The 24,273-nt window shown below is 37.4% G+C and overlaps 2 long non-coding RNA genes across 6 annotated transcripts in view; both read left to right on the forward strand.

Annotated features, from left to right (window-relative positions):
* LOC107207985 overlaps positions 1-24,273 on the forward strand; it is a 473,398-nt gene that overhangs the window by 164,033 nt on the left and 285,092 nt on the right. The gene's annotated exons all lie outside the window — the stretch shown is intronic.
* LOC117244763 lies at positions 2,167-12,721 on the forward strand. Its single transcript, XR_004498452.1, has 3 exons — positions 2,167-2,231; positions 2,497-2,590; positions 12,593-12,721. It is a non-coding gene; the product is annotated as an uncharacterized LOC117244763 (long non-coding RNA).

Here is a 24,273-nt window from a genome sequence, read left to right on the forward strand (position 1 = left end):
AAGCTTACACTCTGTGCCTACAGTAACTTTTTGCCAGCACAGTGTATTAAGCCACCCTGTCCTTCCGTGCCTGCGCCCTCTTAGACAGGAGGTTGCCAGGTTTTACTGACACCTGCTAACACCAAGCTGTGCACAATGGATTCTTTGGAGTTCATGGCTGAGTATTCTGATAACAAGATAAAAATAATGCATGGTGTTAAAAACATCAGAGACTCAATTTAAACGGATGGAAAGGATAGTGTTTATTCACATTCCGAGGTGCAAAACTGCGTATGTTCACTACACACTTTGGGTGCTTAATAAGCTCAAGTCCCAATGAATTGGTTCTTGACAGTTATGAATGGTAGACTGGCTGCATTAAAGCAATGAGGGAGCTAACAGCAGGTTTGCAACTGGGTTTGAATAAATCATCAACCAAACATATAACGGCATTGTAACAGTAGGCCAAAACCTCTCCAGCCATGTGATTGCTAGTTGCCAGGAGACCATGAATCTTGGGCATTCTGAAAATATTGAAATTATTTTAGCTGTCTCAAATTTATAGAATCTCTGGAAAAATATAATACATTTAAATATATTAAAATATAGCTACTTTGTCAGGGTACATGTAAAGCTTTTAGACAAAACATGACTTTTTAACTAAAGCATTTTTTTTGCATATTGATTTGCTTTCTTTTGTATGATTTATAATGTATTTAGAAGGAATATTTGCAAAATGTGATGTAGTATTTAAAATCTTGGCTGTACTAACTCCATACCTCTAAAGAACACATGCAAAATTATTGTTGGCTTCTTAGTGTCCGTCCAGCCATCCCTTTTTCTTACATGGGTAACTTTACACTTCAAAGGGGTACAGTGGAGGTCAAATGCACTGCTTTTGTGTTTAAATTTAATTGCATTAACAAGCCTTTAAAAGCTGAGATTTTATACTCTGTTTGCAATTACATTTCCTGCAAAACATTATGTCAGCAGTAGAAGCATTGCATCAAATCCAATCTTTTTTGTCTCCTTCTTCAGAAGGAATCTTGCCAGATGTGTATTTGTGCTATCCACAGATATGTACAATGTACATGGCATAGGTCTCATTTACAGTGGGACTTTTAGGCTGTCTTCTAGTTTTGTGGATTGCATGTTGAATTTGATTGAATTGGATTACATAGATATTTAGTTTGATGTGGCAAAGAGGTGAGAGTCAGGATGACTCTTCATAGGCTGCTGATCATGGTTCAGCCATCTCCTGCAAAAGCAGCAATTAGTGCTCACCACCAGAACTTGCTGCACAACTTGGGATAGGTGTGGGAGACCTCAGAGACTGTTCAGAGCAACTGAAAGATGGATTTTTCTCTTTTTTAGTTCTGCCATGAATTTTCTTTGTATGGCTTTAGGCAGGTGCTTAGTGTTCCTGGGTGTAGGGAAGAATTCCCTTTCTCACAAGTCAGGAGACAGAATTACTTGCTGATTGTAAGGCTGTTGTATTTTGTGATTATAAAGCCACAATTAGTTGTTAATTTACTCTAAAAGAAATAACTGGGAAAAAAATCTGATGATTTATGAAGTATAAATTCATGGTACATTTAAATTATGCCTTAAATAGATATAATGAATATACCAATGATACTCATTTTATAAACTGAAATATACAGACATACGAATTTATTTCAATACAATATATCTTTTCAAGAGTTAAATCAACTGAGTTTTTTGGGTTTTTTAATAAGAATTGCCTTTCTGTAAGACAGCAAAGTAATGAATTAGGCACTAGGCAAAGCTTGGGAGAGAGAAATGGAGTGAGTGAAAACTAAGGGCATGTGAAGAACAGTCACTATCCAGCAACAGCAGCAAAACAGTTTCAATTTTCTGGATTATTAATTCAAATTCACACGCACATGCCAGTTAAAATTAAAGGCCTTTTTTTACGGCTCTAGTTTAAATTAAAGATTATATTCTGCTCCACAAGTCTGAATTAAATAGCTTATTTTGCACACCAAGCTCTCATTTTAAAGCTAATAAAGAAAAGACATAGCATGTACGTGCAAGCTTAAGACAGGAAGGGACTAAATTACTACACCTGTTTCACTTGGGAGCTACTTTATTAGTGTTACAAAACTTGGCTTTCAATTTGGCAGTCAGAAGCACATTTAGAACAAGCATTTCTTTGTTTTGACAGAAAGGCTATGGTAAATGAATGACGTTTGAGCGAGGTGTGAAATGTGAAGGTACAAAATTAACTGGTAAGATAATTACTGTTCTAATTCTGCATAAACAAGCATTTTGAAAATCATTAATAGTTCAGGGAAATAATGTTAGTGATTAAATAAGGTGGTTTGCATCACTGAGCACAACTAAGCTGCTTTAATTACATTTGAAAGCAAGGGAAAGTAGCTAATTAAAATTAGCACAGGGTTCCTGAATGACCAGCATTGCATTGTTGCCCTAACCTGTTTAATTGCTTGTTTATTAATAATATGTCTTTATTTTCCCCTCTTCTGCATTTAGCAAAATTATTGAAGGAGCTAAATTGTGTAAAGAGAACCTATATATACTTATCAGAATATGCAATGCAGATGTAACCCAGGGAATTGCTTCCAAGGTAAGCCAACATAAGTCAAAAGTTTTAACTTTTCTTCATATTAATAATGTTTTCTTCCTGAGTCACATTCCTATGTCAATCACGTCCATGGACAAGAAAAATGGTCTTTGGCACAACTGCTGAATTGCAGCATTTTGTACCTTTATTTGCTTTATTTTTAAAATTGCTTGAATCACTAGCTAAAATATAGGTAATAAATCTAAGAGTAATCAATAATAATTTATGGAAAACATGAGCAAAAAAAGTAATCTAAATTAGAGGAAAGCTTTGTATTGTCTCAGCCTTTTTTTAACACAACTTGTGCTACATTTACCAGCTGCAATAGGTAGGTCTGTTCTGAGAAAAGACAAAACTAAGTATCCCAAGGTTTCCAACATATTTATCCTTCAGTTAAGGAACATCTGTATTAGACATCTGGCTTTCTCTTCCTAGTCCCTCCTGTGTTGTTTTAAGTTACACTTTATTAGCACAAACCTATAGGAAATATTTGGGAGAGGTGTTAATCTACACACTTGAAGCAAATATACAGTATAATACAATGAAGACAACTAAAAATAGAGTAAAATGCTAATTTATTTTTTCATATTTAGCCATAATCAAGTCAAGTTAAAGCAGACATGATGTTTTCCACGTTGATTTAGTATTTATAGTATACCTCTGATGTGAAAGGCTCAGATGCATAATAATTTACATACATATACATTTTAAACAGTAAAAATTCATAAAAATGTGAAGTTCTATATGGAAAGGTAGCAGATCACCATGAAAGCAGGTTAAATCATGGGAATTATGCTTATGGAACTGATAAGCAATTAAAATAAGGAGTTAATTTTAACTTCATGAATAGTAGAGAATATTCAACAGACAGTACATACATTATTTTATAGGTGCATATTTTTATGAACAAAGAGGAGGGTTCTGCTCAGTATTATAGGATGGTAAAGAAAGATCCAAGACAGATTTCAATGAGATTTTTCTGCTTCAAGTCTACACTAACTATGTGATCAGCATTTTGAGTCATATCATATGGCACCAATAATGAGGTTGTAGAGAGATAGTATTGGTGGATAGAGGTATAGTATCACCATTCAAGTGATTGTTGTGTTAAAGGGGTACATGACAATTTTTTTGGTAATCAATGTGGTGTGTAATTAGTGGTGGCATTTCTTTGTGTTCTGGCAATGGATAAATATAATTTTGGTGTTCTTTTTTAATTGCGAGGTTCCGTGGCTTTCTGTTAGGCCATGGTCATCACAATTATGATTAAAACCTTTCATTAACCTTTCCATAACCTATTTCCTCAAATTAATAGCTGTAAAACTGTAAAAGCCACAACCCCCCATTATATAAAGAAGAGACTAGCAACATTTATCAGACGTTATTCTCATAAATGATGGAAATTATTCTTCTTCCTACTTATCATAATACTATAACCACTTTTATTCATGTAGAGTTCTGGTAAAAGTGTTCTGATAGACTTAAGTTGCAACCCTTAAGGATTTTGCAGTCTCCAAAGGATCTGCCCTACCCCTCTTTTGTAAGCCCCTGCTCCGGAGCTGGGATAGATCGCCTCCCACTGCCCTAGTCTGCAGCAGCATTTTCAGACTCATAAGGAGTGTGGGCCTGCCTTCAGGTACAGGAGCCTATTGCACCACATCTCTGCTGCAGAGAGGTGAGCTCTCAAGGATGGCAGTGAGAACATGGGAAGCTTTGCTCCTACATGTACCAGAGCCTTACTGTAGTTCGGCAGTCCCCACCCAGTACGTGACTTACCCACCTGCTGCTAATGGGAACACATTTTCTCCTCCTTGACACAAGGATCCTTTTTCTTAGCTTCAGAATATTGATATGACATGTAAATAATATTGCTAGTTGAAATTTTTAAGATGAGGGGTGAATGAAATTGTGGAAGATGCTTTCTATTTCCTATGTCTTTTTGCTAGTTTTAATATAACCTGAAGAAGTTCTCTGCTTTGGGGAGTTTGTGTTATTAAAGTATCTAAATAGGCCAAAATCCTTTAATTGTTTAACTCTGAAATGTCCTGGAGTTGTAGTTGTAAGTGCTCTTAATCTTATTTATAGAAATAATCCCACTCACTTGCTCAAGGCACACAGGAAACAGTAACTTGAACTAGGGTCCAGAACATCCACATCTAATGCTGTTACTGCTGGCCAACACTATGTTTCTTCCTCTGCAAGCCTGGGCTTCTTGATTTCCTTTTGTCCTCAGTGAGGACATGAGAGAATACTACAGCAAAAAGTGAGCCCTTTACAGAAAATTTATTCCTCTGACATGTGCTAGCACTAAAAATACATTGTGATTGAATTTTATTTATATGGAGAAAGTGCCAGTCCTAAAATGTGATGAGACCCTGCAGGAGGTTTCAACCAGTCAGATGTTTGCTTACAACCTATTAGAGGCAGAGAAATAAATATTTGAAGCAAGAAGATGTTACTGACTGATTTAGTGACAGACTTGCTTCTGGTATTTAGTGAGGTAAGCAAAATACTTCCAGCATGTACTGGAAGCCTTGTATGGTACAACATGGCTGCTAGATGCTTGTAGCCTTCTATTTTGTGGAAACTGAGTTTTACAGGGGAACAGGGATTTGACTGTACTTTATGTATTTATAATGCCAACTTAAAATTAGAATGAAAAAAAAATGACTCCCGTATTTATAACCATAAACAATTAAGGATACTAATTTGTGTAGCATCTACCTTTACTTAGCATTAATGAAGAACTTGATCATCTTGTAGAACATCCCAACGGGGGAGTCACAAGAATGTGGTCAAGAGCATTGGCAGTAACTGTGATCTGATTAACTGTGGCATTTCACTGTGTTATGGCAGTAATGTTAAAGCAATGTGTTGAGGGGGTTTAATTGTTAAAACTGACATTCTCTTGCCCCTTTCCTTCATCATGGTCACTGCAATCATGACTAAAACCTGTCATTAACCTTCCTCAATTTAATTCAATGTTTTGAGTTAATAGCACTGAAACAAGAGACATAGAAAACGTGTGTGCCATTTTACACAGTGAAGTGTCTCACCTTCCTGCTCTCTGTAGCTGGGGAAAAAGGTAAAATACTTACTGGGTTGTTGAAAGCATGTTTTAAAGGCATGATTTTTAGCACTCTGAAGAGGCAGGCTTGCAGTATAAGTCACGGGGTCTTGCCCCTTTTACAACACAGATAAGAACTGACAAACTGAGTTTTGTGCTGATGAAGGGTGTTAAACTGGCAAAACATATGCTGCATATACTAAAGGTAGGTGAGAGATGAAAAAAAAATTAATTGCAGCACACAACATCGTAAAGAGGTGGAAAATCCAGTTCTGATGGAAGCAGATAACAGTATCATCCTAACAGCAACAAATGACACAAAACACTTTACAAAGGCAGGCTCTCTGCAGCCAGCGACCAGCAGAGAAGCAGAAATTTGGAAAGAGATTGGGAAATCCTGAATAGCAGTTTTGATAGTAAATAGAGGTCAAATAAACAAACATGCTTCTTGTATCAACCAGTTTAGACTGGGCAAACATCAGCAGAGTTAGTGGCATCTCATGTGGTCTTTATTGCTCCTTGTGGTAAAAGCCTTTCTAGGTCATATAGCTGATAATCTGAGTACACTTGTCAGCAAAGTGTGAGCATAAATAATCTACCATGCCTGAATTTTGCCAATATTCTTAACACCTCTAATCCAGACTTCAGGTCTTTGCAAAGAAGCAGTGATGATTTTGTAGCAGATGATTCACCACCAGATGGGCAAGGGAGGTGATTGAACTTCTCTACTCTGCACTGCTACATCCTCACCTCGAGTTCTGGGGGCAGTTTTGAGCATCATGATATAAGAAGACAATAAAGCTATTAGAGAGGGTCCAAAGGAGGGCAACAAAGATGGTGAAGGGCCTTGAGGGGAAGCTGTGTGAGGAGGGGCTGAGGGCCCTGGGTCTGTTCAGCCTGGAGGAGACTGAGGGCAGAGCTCACTGCAGTCACAACTTCCTCGGGAGGGGAAGAGGAGCGTCAGGCACTGACCAGTGACAGAACTGAAGGAAGCAGCATGAAGTTGTGTTAGGGGATGTTTAGGTTGGATATCAGAAAAAGGTTCTTCTCCCAGGGGGTGGTTGGGCACCGGAACAGCTCCCCAGGTCAGTGGCCACAGCACCACCCTGGCAGAGTTCAACAAGCCTTTGGACAAAGCTCTCAGGTGCATGGTGGAGTTCTTGGGGCAGCCCTGTGCAGAGCCTGTTGGACTTTGATGATCCTTGTGGGTTCCTTCCAGCTCATGATAATCTATGACTGTGATTCTCTTTGTTTCCAGAAAATGGGACACAAAAATCCAGAGTTTTATATTTTTTTAGTCTTTAGTAGTTTTCCAATATATTGCAGGCTCAAAGTGCAATAATAGATGATATATGATATATTCTGAAACAATGCTGCAACTATATTTCAAATAAATATAATCTACTTCTGATCTAGAGGAAAAAACCCACATAAATAAAATAGCTCAGTACAATCCCATTTAAGTATGGTGAAGGTGACTGAAAGACAAGAATCTGTAAGTCTTTTGGACATGGCAGCTAATTAATATAAAGCATATGGTTATATAAAACATCAGGAGTGGATTGTGTAAGAATGCCCAGGTTAAAACAACCCTTTTTAACAGCCAGATGTTAAACAGCCAGCAGCCTATAGCTGCCTCTCCTTCTCACAGATACAGACAGAGCCATATCAACCTGTGATTTCAGAACAAGAGGCAGAAATAAGAGGTAATATTGGGCATCCAGTACTAGAAGGAGCTAGAAAGAACGACATGTATTCTAGGTAAGGCAAGTGGGTATGAATCACTTATGGAATTCTGTTCCAAGTCAATACTCAGGTCTTCCCAAGCTGAGACCTAATGACATAATAAAAAAATCTCATCCTCTGACTCATGATCCTAATTTGTTCCATTTGTAAACTGAGCAAAATAAGCTGAGGGTGAAAAAAAGTCATATCCTCATTTCAAGGAGGACCTGTTAAACAGTTTGCAATATGTAGGCATAACAAGTTCATGCATTGCTATTTTCACAACATGAGGTTGGGAGATTCAAATCAGACTGCAATCGTATAACAAGTTTCCTTTCAGTGAAGTGGAGAGACTCTAACAAAACAAATATGAATGGATTTTGAGACTTTGGTACTCATAACTTCCCCTCATATGAGTGTGATGGGGGAAATGGAAAAACTTTGATTTTATTTGGTCTGGATTTTATTCATAGAGAAAAGATTTTAATTCTCCAAACATTATGGAAACATGCATTCAAACAACTGTGCCCTGTTTCTAACATAAATATTTTACAGGAATTATCTGTGTAAGGTAAGAAACCAGTGCATACATGTGATAGTGTCTCTTGACTCTCACTGGATTTGAAAAGCCAAATCAAAAAAATGTCCAGTCTCAACAAATTAAAGACAATTTGAAGATGGTGCTTAAAATGACAGTCAGAAGAAAAGAACAAGTCATCATGAATTATAAATCAGTCAAAATTAAAAAGTTCATCACCTAGAAGGCACAACAATTGCCAATGCAATCTGCATAAATGACTGGAGAAAAGTTAGTGCTTTAATAAGTAACATCAGTAGAAATGATTTGATAGGGAATCAAAGGTTGAGAAGTATCATCTGAGCAGAGTAACTGGTAGGCTCAAATGAGAAAAAACACATGAAACCCTGCCATTTTTGATGACTTCTCACTTAATGGATTGAGTACACAGCACAGAAACAGCAAGCACATGTTGACTGGTTTGCCTAGTAGGTAATTTCTGTATTAAAATTTGAGTTACCTTTTTTTGTGTTCTAGATGTTACCAATTTGTGTCTGAGAGGTGCTTTTAATTACTGTTTTCTCACTAGTCTAGCCTAGCACTTATGCCTAATCTTACACTTTTGGAGATTGTTGGTTGAGCACCTGTAGTATTAAGCAAATACTAGTGATTTCTCAGAGCTGTACTGTTATTTTAATTAACATCATATATGTCAAATCCATTTGTGACAGTCAATTTTTGTTGCCATCTGCCTACAAATAAATGTTTTTGTATACAGCCTACCAGCCCGTCTTAAAATCCAATGAAAAAGAAATTCTTGTTTAGAATTCATGCCTATCAGCCCTTTTAGATTTTCTACTTGTTTCTGTAACAGTAGAAGGAACAGAAAATCTGGGTTTTTTTTCCATAGAACTAGAGTGGCATGAACTGGACATGTCTGTTCTGAAATCACCTGGCTTTGGGGCGTTAAGTAGGACCTTTAACATTGTTATTTGTGTTTAATTTTATATAGCATTGAAATGTTATCTTGCCCTAAGCTGTGGAAGTCACTGCTATCCTTTCCAGTAGCACTTTTTAGCACCCTGTCCTTGACTTCATAATCCTCAAAAGCCAAGCTTGGAAATCTGCTTCTGGCAGAACAAGATCTCTTCATCTTTGGGGTCACGTTCCAGGCTTTTGTTCAGTCACAAGTTTGGTTTGGATTTCTCTTCAGTATGTCTACTTGAATATTCAAAAAATCATCAGCTAGTCTAATTTGTTTTTTTTTTAAGTCATGTGAAAGACTGATTTGCTTTGACAGGTGGATCAGAAACAGAATTGTAGCTATTTTATCTGGACCTAATTAAACAACCTTCATTACTGGCAGGTATGTGTTCATGATGACTAGAAATTAGCTTGATTGGAATTAAAACTCAAAATATAAGGCATTGAATTGACTTGTTTTTGAAAAATAAATGGTTTAAAAATATATCTGTGAAGTACATTTTTAAATGTGGCAAGCGCGTGTCTAAATTTTAAATCATGCCCAATTCCACTTTGTGTTTTATGTTAATGACACTTGTCACAGGTATTCATGAGGATATTGCCAACACATATAAAATGGCACCACACTAGTTCAGAATTACGAGACTTTAATAAAACATTAGGAGCAGTCCTTTTTTCTTGCAGGCACAGAAATTCTGCTGTATTTTTGTGGTGTATTTGGGATGAATTTCAGTTCTACAAATGAGGCCAGCATGAGATAGGTGCAGTGCTTATGCCCTCAGAAAGGGGTTTAGTGGATCTTAAAGTAGTGCATGTACGTTGGTCCTGTTTGCCTTCACAGTTACTTTCAACTGGCAAAATAAATTCTATGTCTGTTGAATTAAGGGGACATTTCTCTTACTGCCCATTGCATCTCCAGCCTGTGGAATAGATGTCACACTTCCTCAGTGTCACTGGAATGGCATGCTAATGTCATTAAATCCTATGATAAGTTCTCTTTGTCCAATTTGCCTTCTCCTGTGGTGAATCCAGGCATAACCTTTTAGTAAAGTCTTCCAGCAGCCCAGACTGTTTCACCCAGTCCAATATGCTGCCTGACATTTTCAACACCTACCTTAAAATAACCTAAATGTACACATGCAGATGAAATATTGGATTGCATATCGCTCTGTTAAGGGCTTCTCTGTCACAATTTTCTATGGCCACTCTGATTATGGTAAGTTCAGGTCAAGGTATCTCAGAAGAGATTTTTTTAGAGTAATTGATGGAACTACACTGAGGAATTACTGAGCAGCTGGTTCAACAGCCTTTGCTGTGGATATTACATAGCTGTAAAGAAGAGAGTATCACAGAGAAAAAGCCAACTAAATAAATACAGCTTTCTTTCAAATAAAAATGATAGAGAGATAATATTATGTATTCCAAATGGAAAAATATATGTTTATTTCAGTTTCTGAACCTAAAATGCTGCAAGGTATTTTAAAAGTCCAAATAATGTTTCTGTGAGTCATTTTCTATTCTTCCTATAGATAACAGGTGTAAAAAATCCTATATTAGAAAGGCAGCTTCTTGGGACTGAATATCTGGTAAAGTTCAAGCTATTCTGGTTATTGTCAACACTGATATAAGAATAGAATATTCTGTCTTTCAGTGTCAGATGGTGGCATCTGTAAGACAAGTAAGGACTGCATTTTGCTAATTACACCCTTTAAACTGTGTCATGTACGGGATGCAGCACTCATGATAGTTACATGAACAGGAAATATAATTTGTCCTTCTGAAGGACAAAAATACATAGATGCAAATCCTTAAGTTCTCTTTAGTTAAGGAGAGGCATAAAACGAGCACAGAATCAGACACTAACTCTGTGAATCCATAGTGCAACTCTGCTGGATAAAATCGGCTCTGTTTTACCAGTTTAGGATGTAACCATTACCAATTTAACAATTGGTGTTGTGTTTGGACTTTGAAATTTCCACAATATGTCTAATTTAATGTCCCAGGATGAGAGAACATTGTAACAGAACAGATTACATTTTAAATCAAAGATAAAAACAACTAAAACATAGGACGTGCTTTCTCAGTCAATGGCTACACTGTCAGAATAGCCTTCAATGAGCTGAAATTTCTGCTGTCTTTTCTGCCTCTTTCCCAAGAAGAGCTTTTTACTTGTGTGAGTGCATACATTAGTCCAAAACTGTCAAGTAGGTCCTGTTAACAAAATAATTTTTCTGTGTAGCTTCTCGTGCTTGAAACTAGGACAAAAGATCTTTATAGGACTATCTGTAGAGCAGTGTATGAACTACAACCTATCTCTCAGAGGACTGGGAAAGTCCAGCAACCACCATCAATAAAAATTATCTGTGGATAAAATATCGTTTTGGAACATGTTTCTATAAGGCACTATCAACAAATGCAAAATGAGAGTTGGCAATAATGTGCTGATGTAGGCAAGAGCCTTGAGTTTTGTTTTTGTCTCTGTTGCTGGATGAGTCAGGGAGTTTGTGCTGTCTGTGTGGTTCTGCCCGCTATCCATACAAATGGCAGTGCTACCTGCTTGCTTTTGTAATGTGCTTTGAGACCTACGTGTGTGCACTAAGGATCATTTTCACACAATGACAGTAAGAAGCAACAACACTACTGCGGAATGCACACTTTTTCCCATAGTTTTTTGGAAATTTAATGTGCCTACAAATTCTTGTTGGGCTGTGAAGAAAGGTATTTCACATAACATTTTACTAGGTTAACTTATAAGCCTGGTCTTTGTGCAATCACAGATACCTGTTTGCAAAACTTCTGTGTGTTAATTGTATTCTCTATCACGCTGGTCAGTGCCTGTGAACCTTATTCAGTAATGGCTTGTGCACTAGTTAGCTGGGAATTCATTTAGGAAGGGAGGTGAAACAAACCAACAAAGAGTGTACATATCATTACTTTCATCTCTCAGATGTTTCTTTTCCCATATGCATTTGGCTAACTGTACCAGGCTATGATCAATGTGCAGACCATGAAAACAGACAAAACCAGCTGAAAAAGCAGGTTTCCTCTTTAAGAAAAAGGAAAAACTTTCCAATTGATTTAGTGCTTCATAAATTAGCCTAGGGACACCTTTAAATTGTGCTCTTATTATGCATACAGGATTCTACTCACCTAATAATTTTGCTATTCAATTAAAAAAAATAAAGTTTTGAATAGGAACCAAACATGCCATAAAAATATACTATCCACATTCTGCAAAGAGTGAAAATGTAAATGAATGGATAGAAAATGTCCCCAGTATGATTTCTTTCTTGTTGACTTTACAATTTAATTTTTCATGGGAAAAAAGATGTACTGGGAAATAGAATGCATGATCTACAAGTAGGAGTTTAGGAAGTCATTATATACCCATTAGTTATGTGCATTTATTAAATCTGTCTGGTAAAACTAAGGGAGCTAAAATTTTATGTATTTATTTCTATCTGGTGTACTTTGTATATCTAGTATGCCAGTCAGAATTTAAGATACGCAAATTAACTGATCGTATCAAAGAGCAGAAGCCTTGAACAGGGAAGGATATACCCACTGAAGAAACTCTCCTGAGATTCTATAGCTGTGTTCCCTGGGTGAATTTGGGATATTATCCGTTTTCATTTAATGATCAAAGCCTTTTATAACTATCTTTGAACAACTATAGGAAGTCTAAACAACTTTCTCGGTATTTTTGTTCAAGCTCTAGGAAATCCTTCAGACTGCCCTGGAAAGGAGCGCTGAATGTGTCTGTAGTTTCAGTGTTTGGCCAGTGCACAGTCCTGAGGGCCTTTACTATGGCTACAAGACCAGATATTCATCCCCAAGGCACACAATGGTGAGAATATTTATTTACTTAGATACTATCCTTATCAAAGCAAGCTACAAGAGCTCCTTAGACTATATATCTTGGCCTGAGTCTATCCAGTAAGACCCCTAGGGTTTTTCATAAGTATCTAAAACCTTCTTGCATTAACCAGTTTTCCCAGTTTAGACTTACAAATATTCATGGCAGATGTCAGGATTTGCATCTTAAATTTTTACTGGTCAAAAAAGTAATACAAATAGATGGAAGGAATAATAGATTTTTATTTTATTCCTTTCCCATAGGAAAGGGAATTGGAGACTTCTGCCACTAATGCTCTTTGCTTTCAGTGTGTCTGCTTTTTATTATTGTAGCGTCCAAATGAGCACCAGGAAATGGAAAGCAATGGACAAGTAAGCATTTGTTTCTCACACCCCACTTTGTTCACTCTGACATGGTGAAATATACACTCAGGAGGGCTAGAACTAAATTTCTTTTAAAAGAATATTCCAATGATCCTATGCATGGATGTCTTGATCATCTGTCTAAAGATTTGATTAAAAGGGTTCTCTGACCATAGATGTGAAAGTTTCAGTTTGGAAAGAATCTGTGAGGTTCCAGAGAATGCAGCACAGGTTCTGTCAGACACTGCCACTTCCAGGCCCCTGTCCCTGCAGGCTAGAAAGAATCAAATGAAAGTGGCCATGATAATGAGGCTGATGTCATAACAGCATGGAGCTGTTGCCAAAGCTGGAAACAGTCTCCAAATGTTTCACACATTCCAGTGGGAATAAAATGATTGTATGCTTCCTGGTGTGTTATCAGCAGCAATAAGGATCTGGTTGAAAACCCAAAAGATTCCTCTGGAAATCAGCAAATCCATCAATCTGAGCCTCGTCGAAGTAAAGAGGGGAAAGAACACTGCATTATTTAAAAGAACCTTTGAAAGAAAGAAGTTTCACTTCTGGCAGATACTGCCTTAGATTTTGTGAATAGTAGATTGAAAAACTACCCCATACTCCTAGAAGTGCATTCTTTGGACTTTTTCACATTTTTTCAAGCTGCCTCTGTAGAAGGAGAAGATGGCAAGTGATCAACAAATTATTGTGGATACCCTATTTCCTGCATAGCCTACCCTTTATTTTATGTATTTCTTGGGCAGTTCATCTATGATTGATTAAGGCAGGATGTTTACAACTGAAATTTCATCACTGGTTTGTAGGTTTTATGGCTTCTAAAGGAAAGTGTTCCCTATCCTCTTCATTCTTTAAATTTCCATGCATACCTGGGGTGCCACTGCCTTTGGTTGGGATGGCCAGTGTAGGTATGCAGCTGACAACGTTGCTCTTGTTATGCAGAGTGTGTCTTGCTGTTGTTCCTGCTCCTTCTGTGCCTCCCTCCTGATGCTTCTGCTTTGCTCTTGTGTCTTGTGGCTCCAGTAAAAGGCTGCTGTGTGGCATGATCAGAATGATACAGGGGAAACTTGGTGTGCAATAATGAATAACTGGGTTTCTTAGGAGTTGTTCTGGCTGCCAGCCTGAACACGTCCCTCCTCTTTCTTTGCCCAAAGAATATTTAAGCAATTTGAAGATAATAGAATGGCCTCAATGAGCACTGCTGAGAAAGACTTGCCTCTGAGGATCTTATCTTATGAGGGTCCTGGGAGGAGGGAGACCTGAGTTCAGTCATTACTGCAAATCACACAGGGGAATCGACAGCATGTCCTAACTATTACAGCAATGTCTAGATTTACTAGGCTGAGTGGCAGCAGCACAGAGCCTCCAGCTTGCTGTGTGGGCTGGGCAGTGCTGTACAGACAGCTATCTGATGAATTCTTTTGAGGTGATGGACAGGTGCCTAATTTTTGAAGGCTGTCAGGTCCAGGTGTGGATCAGCCACCAAACTGCTTACATGGTAATGTTTAAGCAGTTTCCAGCCTTGCTACCAGCAGAAATTTGGGGGCTTTTGTGAAGGTATTGCACCAGAACAGTGATTTTCAAGAATCCCAGTGGTGCTTAGAGAATGTGTTTAAGCATCTAAATCACTTTTATGCTCAGACTGTGATTCCAATAAGAAAAAAAGAGCTTCCTGGTTTTACCTGATGTCTACCTGGCAGCCTGAGAACACTGTAATGCTCCTCAAGAGGTCTCATCACTAAGAGATGCAGAATTGAAAGGAATACAATTTTCCTGCTTGCACCTCTTTTTATAAGGTCTAAGCTGGCCGTGAGACGCAGACCAAAGGATTTCTCTGAATTAATTCCTCCTTCAAGTCCTATAGCTGTGACAAAGCTAGAAGGATTTTAGGACGACATGCAAACCATTCTCCTTTGCTCTGAATGATCAGCATTGTGATGCTCAGTTACCAGAGGGACAGAAGGCAGTATTCCAATAATGTATATTCTCTCTGCAAATGAAGGACTCTGAGGAAGGCACATCAGCTGCACGCATTAGGTTTGCAGTGATATTTTTTTGGATGTGGAATAAAATTTTAAAAACCATTTGGGAGTGTTTTCCAAAGATAATTGACTATTTAGCAAACAGAGAATAGGAAGGTCTTCTCCATCATACAGACACGTGACTTATTGCTGGTAACAGGAACCAGGGAACTCAGAATGCTGGTTGGAGTCTACATAAAATACTTCATATCTAGTGACATGACCTCCTGATCAGCAGTCTGAGCTGCAAAGTGCCTTGTAGATCTTATTTTTTTCTGCCAGGGCATCAGAATTAACTCTTCTAAAATTCAATAGAAGGCAGGTAATGAAAAAAAAAATAATAAAGAAAAAGAAAAAAAAAAAAAAAGTGAAGGGAAAGGTATGAATTTCTGCAGTTGTAAGCATAAACTCCAGCAGTACAGCAGTGAATTTTACCTTTTTTGCATGTGTAGAAAGCAATTTGATGTTTTGATTGTACAAACACTAGGGAGATTCTCCAGACAGAGATCATATGAGGTAAGTACATATGGTGTGAACCCTGTGTTTGGAGCCTCAGGGGTGCCAGAGTAGCATTTAGACACTTGGAAGAGGCCAAACTTTTCCAGTAGAGTATTTGATGTTATTCAGTTACTGACTAACACATAATGACTCCCAAGGCACAATGAGTATTATCTCTGTTTGCTGCAGCTCATTGGACTAGTTCTGAGAGAACTTTTCATGTGATGGTTTGAAAGTAGACATGACTAAACTAAAAAATAATCTCTTTCTTTCCATTTGGTACAACTATAGCTCTAAATTCCTTCTCCTGTAATACAACCAATCAAAATAATGGTGCTGAATACTGAACAAGTTTAGCTTCAGAACCATATGTAACTAATTTGCATCCCAAATACCTGACTAAGTCTTTGCAGGTAATTGGTAGTTGGGTAATCTGCCTATTCATTTCTTCATTTCTAGCTATCTCTATCTAATAATCAATAGTACTTTTTTTCTAATGAAGAAATGGCATTGACATCCTAGACTTTGTGCAGTGTTAAAATGACTTTGATCGTTACCATTATCATACGTCCTTGATACACTGTATAAGGGCAAGAATATCATTCTTACAGTACAGGGACACTTAATAAACTGGGATAAATAATTGTGATTGGTCAAAGAGGTATTCACGGTTTTCTGGGCAAAGATGTGTGGGAGAGAATTAATAAAATGTTGTATATTAGTTCTGCCTCCAAATCTAAATGGAAGACAGTCTCTCTAAAGATATATGAAAGATGCATCAAGACACATGAAAGCTCTCTCTATCATAGAGACAACCTGGAGACAGGGTTATGTTTCTCCTCATTGTATTGAACATCTCCAAAGTAAAGGTCTTTCTTACTCTGTGGTTGGATACTCCCACTGGTCATTTCTCCTTTCTGTGAGGAAGGTGAACCATAACCAGTTTTAGTGAGGGAGGAAGTCTGTGGCTAGCACATCAAATGTAACTCAGTTTTCTTTTTTTTAAAAATTTTACTCTTTTTTGTTACTTTTTTCCACTATCAGTAGAGCTTCAAAGCATTTATATATTGCAGGAGCCCTCTTTTTCCTGAGAGAAATAAAAATATTAATTGTGTCCTCTTGGACTCTTTAAGCAGAATTTGAGAACCGTTTTTCATCAATGGTGTACTACAGGCCAGAGCACAGTCTATATTTGGATCTCTTGACTAAGGTACAATGTCTAATTTAAAAAAATAATGGTACTGTAGATCTTATTTTACTATTCTTCCATAATAATAAGATCTTTTTTTTTGCTTCCAGAATTTATATTCTGCTATTAAATAAGGAAAATCTTTTGTACAGTAGGTATAAAATTACATCCCTGTCAAACCATTATTTAAAAAGAAAAAAAAAAAAAATCAGGGTTCCATGCTAAGATTAAAAATCAGAAATGAATTACATTTAAAATGTCTGCTTCAAGAGACCTGTTGGCAAGTCTTCCACACCAACCTACAGAAACCCTGAGCTTGTTTGGTGTTGCAGGCTTGGTTATGGTTGACATTTCTGTGTTTTGACTGTCAATTTCAAAAGGAAGAAGAAATGGCATTAAAACAATGGCTTCTGAATTTTGTTGGAAGAGGTTGTGGGAATTCATGCCTTTGCTCTGGAACATAAACACAATCTTCACGTACCATTTGTTTTGTATCTATAAATATACTCATGTTCATGGAGGCAGAGGGATTTATGCAACATATTTTTCTTGTGAATATAGAGACACATTTATAATTGTACCCAGCTGCATTATATCAGAACAGGTTGTGTCCCCCAGGGGTAACCAGAGTGTGGGTCTAACGTCACCTGTGGACTGCACGAGGTGCTTTGGGTGAGGGGCAGACCATGGCAGCCTGGCCCAGGAGATGCTGTGTTGTGAGATCCCTAAACCATGGTATATCATTTTAAATTTATGTTCAGTCATTTCTATGTGTACATAAAATACAGCTTGCTCTTTAAAAGTATTGAAGTGTTTTTCATTAAGCATTTTGTGTGTGAGCTGAGTTAGCCTTACAATGGCCTGCATACGTGCTGGCATGTATGTGTCTCCACATGCATGTGGTGCTCCCCTGCAGGGAAGAGTTACAGTAGCTGTCTGGTATGGTCCTTTGTTGTTTGTCATAAGAGGGACAGATTCCTAAATAATTGGTACTAGATTATTTTAAGATTCCCAAATATTCCATTTGTAGCTTAAATATTTTATAGAAGTTTGTACACATGGAAAGTATTTAGTGTAAGACACTGGGGCCTTTCCTTCAGAAAACATTTTGGTTTTCAGAAGTGAATAAATAACAAGACTCTTAGCACTTTGTTCTGAGTCTTCTCAGTGCTATTTGTAAGTGGAGTGAGAGCAGCTATTATTATATTTATAAATATTTGGCACTGCATGGCCTTGATACGAAATCGTGTCTGTTCAAAGAATGTCTAGTGAACAAAGGAACTGGTCTCAGGGCATGAATGTTATCCTGAAGCAACTAAAGGATACAAGCCTTGTCACTTCTTGTCTCATTTTCATTAAGAAAATCATGTGGTTTAGCTTTAGGGGGGTGGTGATGAATCAACCATGTGACTAAGGGCAGGTGGCCATCTTAAAGCTCTTATCCTTGGTAAAAATGAGAATTAAAAGAAGGGGATGGCAGAATGAGGGAGTGGGGGAGGAGTACAGCTCCATGAAATGTTCAGTCACTGGGCTGCCACGAAGTAAATATTTTTACAAATATATTATTTACTACAAGGGAAGGTTTTCCCAGAGAGACAGATAAATGTGCTTGCTATGGGAGCTTTATGGCCACTACAGGCCCAACTGTCATTCCTTCGGTACTTCCTGTCAGTCCGACTAAACTCTGTCATCCTTCAACCCAGTTTAAATTAACAGGTAATTTGTAAATGTCACTTCAGGTTAGGCCGCTCATTTTGTTTCTACTCTACCAATGCAAAGTCTAGGACTAATTTTTCTTGTCTTCTTTTAATAGGATTTTCATTTATAAATAGAATTATGTTCTGAAAATAAATTACAGTAAGTGATGCACAGAACTGGTAGCAGCAGCACTTTCATAGAATTTCAAGCACCTACATCAGAAGAGATTAATAAAAACACTTCAAAGGCTAAATTCTATTTAAGCAGAAGACAGCTTTTGGTTAATATTTAATCTGAGTAACTGAGATCTTGGTTGAAAATATGATTTTTTAATATCTAAATTAATTTGCAAAACAAAACCATTAATTTTGCCTGAGAGCTTTCATAATGCAAAAGTTCCAGTAATTTATTTGAAAAAAAAAAGTAATTCTTTAGTAAAAGTCCCTATTTTAATATAGAATTTATTTCTAATGCAATATATTATATTTGATCAGCAATACTGCTTTAAGTCTATACTTTTTTAATGATTGCTAATGTGCTGTATTGAATAAGAAAAAGAATCAGACTTTTCATGAGAATTTTTAGTTTGTAAAGGAGATTGGTTTTAGGTTCAGTATAAAAAAATAGACATCACCCGTTTCTTAAAGGTACAGTGTAAGTACAATTATAGTGAAAGTACAATTTCACTACAATATAGGCATGCATGATAGGAGCCAGTGGGCTATTTTTCATTGAATGGCTTTTGAAATGTTGTAGTTACAGCACATGCTTTTCTTGTTCACCTCCTGGCAATGTCATACCCAAGTGAGCTGGGGGAACTGTTTGCAGCTGTTTGAGAATCCTGTGCCTTTCTTCTGCTTTCTGGTTGTAGAAGACATTTCCTTTTCCTGCCACTCCTCAAGGAAACCTTGCATCTTTCCAGCAGAAAGAGAATCAGTGCATGTGTCTAAGGGGAACTCAACACCTTCTGTTCCTTGTAAAAGTTGTTTAGGCTTGGCAGAGGCTTGACTGCCCCTCATAGCAAAAGACATTCTCTAATCCCCTCTGTTGGCTTCAGTAGTAGCCAAACTCATGGGTAGGGAGCACAGCTCAAATCCAGTTCCTTTCTTTCACTAACCTCTCCCCTTGTTCATTTTATGCTCTTCTGTTATCATCCCATTCATGTCTATTCTGTACTCTCAGCCCTGTTATTGTACTTTTCCTCTCACCATTTAAATGAAAAAATTTATCTGGATTTTTGTGCCCCTTTTCTTGCTTGTTGATGATGTTTCTGATTTCTTCTAGCAAGTCTCTTTTGATAGTCTGTCAGCACCCGAAGTGTTCTGCAGTAGTTGCACAGATGTTTTGTAGGAGTTACAAAATAGCTGAGGTATCTGCAAGAAAAAGGTATTCACTGTGCATATTGAAGCAGTAGCAAGGATCCTTTTCAGTAAAGTAGTGAGCAGAAATTCAAGAACCATAGCAAAAACTTTTGGCACTGAGCCACCACTGATGAGTGATGACATTGGCTACTGCTCTGGTAATTAACATATAAGGGATATCAACATGGGAGATTGCAATATAATGTGACACAAGTAAACTAACACTCCCTTAAGTGTTGGATCCTTTAAGGTGGCTGCAGTGCAACTGTTCTTTAAGCCTCCACTCAGAAAACATCTGTATTACTTAGAAATCTCATGTCTGGATCCTAGGTAAACCTGTAAGTCCATTGTAAATATATTTAGACTGTTATTGCAAACGTTACTTCAGGTGTTTTTAAAATTATACTTTTAGTGACATTGGCAGTATTACAGTCCAGTATCAAATACTGAAAAAGAAATTTTCATTGTGTATTACTACTGACCTATTAAAAGAAACATAACTTTTCTATGTAAATATTAATTGTTTTGTTTAAACATTAAAGATCTTACTTTATTCTGAATGTTAAATTATCATCCATGCAAGATTATCTAGGACTTGAAAAGAGAGCCATAATGTATTAAATACTAACTGAAGTTCCTCCACCCTGATTCATGATAATTAGTAGGAATGCATGTCTCATTGGAATGTCTCTCTTTTTTTCCTTGTACTTTAGTGGACTTCAGCTGTAAAAGCAGCATTAGTCCAATTTTCCACATAAGTTACCTTAACATGTTTTCACATACTGATCAGTTCAGACTTGTTACATTTCCCCACTGTGTAACATCCAAAACATTTTGTGGTGAAGCAGGAGTAAGCTTGGATCTTCTCAGTATGGCTAAAGTGAATCAATCAAAGGAGAATGATGAAACTTAGGAAATTTAACTTATAAACTGACCTTTATGTGAACCAACTGCTGGTGTTCATGAAATTTGAACTAAGACTCAGTTTTAGGAAGACTGTGTGTGGAAGAGCTAATATTCTGAAATGCTGACAAAAAGGAATCTACTGTGAAATGAATGCCTGTCTGCCTGTCTGACTATCAAAATTAAAGCAGAGAAGTAGAAATTTATTGCCACCTGTCCCAGAGACAAATATGCGAGATAGATGTGCACTGCTTTCTCCAGGATGACATCTGGAGGAGTGTGGTGGGTTGACCTTGGCTAGATGCCAGGTGCCCTCCAAGCCACTCTATCACTCCCCTCCTCAGTAGGACAGGGTGGAAGAAAATAAGAAAGGAGAAAATAAGATGGAAAAAAACCTCCCATGTCAAGATAAAGGCAGTTTAATAAAGCAAAAGCAAGACCATGTGCAGAAGCAGAGGAAAACAAAAGATTCATTCTCTACTTTCAATCACCAAGTGATGTCCAGACCCTTCCCAGGAAGTAGGGCTTCAGTACACATAGTGTCTGCTCCGGAAGAGAAATATCATAATATCGGGTGCCTCCCCAACTTTTTCTCTCTTAGCTTTCGTTGCTTTTATCGCTGAGCAATAAGTGGTGTGGAATATCCCTTTGTTCAGTTTGGGTCAGCTGTCCTGCCTGTGTCTGCTCCCAAGATCTTGCCCAGCTCCTGCCTGCTGGTGAGGTGGGAATGTTGGAGAGACAGCTCTGGTGCTGTGCCAGCACTGCTCAGCAGAAGGCAAAACACTGGTATGTTATCAACACCTTTCTAGCTATCTGTGCAAAGCTCAGGGGCTCAGGGAGGGCTGCTATGGGGAAAGTGGTCTCTGTCTCTGCCAGACCCAATACAAGGGGCACTTACTATCAAAGTTATTGCAAAAAGAATTCCTCTGTCAGTTTTCCTAATTCCACTTAAATATATGGATATTCTTTCAGTAATTTACTGAGCAGAACTTTGGGTGATTGTTTGAGGTGTTCGTGCTCAGTATACATCAAAAATTTCACAGAAACAAAGAAAGATGAACATTTCTATTTCAATCAGAATGTTTTTTTCCCATTTTTGTCTCATTTTTACTTAACTTGAGAAGATCAGATATGTATGTAGTTAACATTCATTGCAGGGAGAAAGCTTTATGAAGATCTGTCTGTGAGGACATTCCGACAGCCCTCGGATGAAGTTGGCAGTATTTCTAATTGCACACAAATATTGAATCCTTGTTAACTGCAGTCCTCCATTTTAAAAAGAGGAGATTAAGCAAAAATTTCAAACATTATCCTTGTAATTTAACTCATTTAATGTATTACATTTTTTGTGCCTGAATTTTTCTTTCTGTGATAAATTTTCTAGATTGATATGTCTCTTAATGCAGATTTAACTGTTCCCAATAATCACATCATGCAACCTTAGCAGTTGTTTTTCACATGTGGTTCCCTTTTGCAAAATCAGATCTCAGTTGAGATCATCTGATCATCTGATGAGATGTAATTTGTTGACTGGCCCCTAACTAAGAGCTAGAGTTGAAGGTACTGTTTTTATCTAGAAAGTAATAAGACATCCACTATGGCAGCATTAATTTATCTGTATCTTAGGGCATATAGAAGGGCACATCACATTTTAGTGTCTATGCAAATCAAAGGTTATGATATCTGAATTTGGGAATCTTTAAGCACAGCATAGAACAATGTGTCATAGTGACTATTTTCTATATAAATAAACCTTCTATATGATACCTCAGTCTTTTAAATATAAATTACTTTTATTTTCATCTCACGCTTCAGAGTACATACCCAGTTTTCCAACAGTGATTTTTGGCATGTTAGTTCCTGGGATCCATAGAGAATCCTTCTGGGCTGTTTTAAATCATGCTTGAAGAAAGCAGTTATTCCACGCTAAGTAAAACATAGGCTGAGATTCTCTCAAGTTTGCTCTCTAGTCTCAGGGAGATTTGAGGTGTTATGTTTAGCAAATAACAAACAGTTGAGACAGATGAGGGCAATCTTCCTCAAAGCTGTTGCGTTAGACTGAGACAAGACTGCATCCATGTACAAATGAAAAGTTTATCTTTGCAAGCAGAATTGCTATAGTTTGACTATTTTTCAATTAAAAGTTGGATTCCATAGTGCACTGAATCTGTCACAGTGAAAAATGTAGGCTGATTGTTAATAATACTGCTCTATAATTATTGCTATTATACAGTCCAGATACTTCATGAGGGCATGATCCCCTGATTCTATTTGGTTTTGTACAGACCACAGAAGAAGCAATTCCTGAGCTGTAAGGTTGGTAAGCTAAGTATAAGACTCATGCAAGTAGATGCAAGAAGCTTTTCTGTTGTGGCTCTTGGTGTTGCTGAAACTAATCTGTCACAGTGAGAGCTGCCCCTTTTAGCCTTAACATTGCACGCTCATTCTCATGTTTTGACATGTCAGGTGTTGAATGACTAAGAGTGAGCTTTTTTGTTAAAGGAGGTGGTTTTCAATATTAAAGAAAACCCTTTTAAAATATTTTCCTAAATTTATAAAGGGTTTAATAAAAATTTTCAACACAAGATTATTAAAATATATTGCCTTCTTTAAAGCAGAAAAAATAAAGAAACCTCCACAAAATACTTCTAATGTAATTTTAGAGTGAAATAATTACTTGGAGGTGCCTGTGGTATGAAATTCAGAATCTTTTTCCCAGGGATATATAATTATGGATTGAAGAGAACAAGAAATTGGTGTAGACAGGTGTTCTCTCATGGCATCATCCCCCCTTAGTGGACTGATGACAAGCGGATACTTGTAGTGTGAGACAAAATTCAAGTTTCAATGTTTCTTCTCTGGCCACATGGCTCATGAGGGTGTAAAACATATATCTTTTTCTGGCCATCCATCTATTTGCCAGAAACACACATTTGGCACTCTTACTGTCTTAGCCACAACCTAGACAGCAAGGACCCATTAGAAGACCACTTTTAGATGCTAGTTGAAATATTTAGATTGAAAAATTCCATTTTATTTTAGAATTTTGCTGAAATTTTTCTGGTGTTCAATGAGGGAAAGAGTGCTTTGTCTGTATTCATTACTTTAAGTTATTGTGTTACTGAGAATCACTGGAGCTTCCATGCAAGAACAAGGACTTGCTATTTGGCAGCACTGATAAGCATGTCAGGGCACAGCTTTTAGTGTTGTCAGGAAGAAAATGTGAAAGTTTGGCTAACTAATCAGCTGCTATTAAAAATTCAGTCAGTTTTTGCTTGTTTGCTCCAGGGAGAGTTGTTAGAGTTCAGCAGCTAAATTTGTCAATTTTGTGGATTTTTAAATATTTTTCTCTGGCAAGATTTAATCTCTCACTTCTGGATTGCATCACTGAGTGTGGGGGTTGCGACCTGAGAGTACATCTATTTTCCTTCCTTCCTTCCTTCCTTCCTTCCTTCCTTCCTTCCTTCCTTCCTTCCTTCCTTCCTTCCTTCCT

The sequence above is a fragment of the Parus major genome, chromosome 8 (assembly GCF_001522545.3).
Source record: "Parus major isolate Abel chromosome 8, Parus_major1.1, whole genome shotgun sequence".
Classification (NCBI taxonomy): domain Eukaryota; kingdom Metazoa; phylum Chordata; class Aves; order Passeriformes; family Paridae; genus Parus; species Parus major.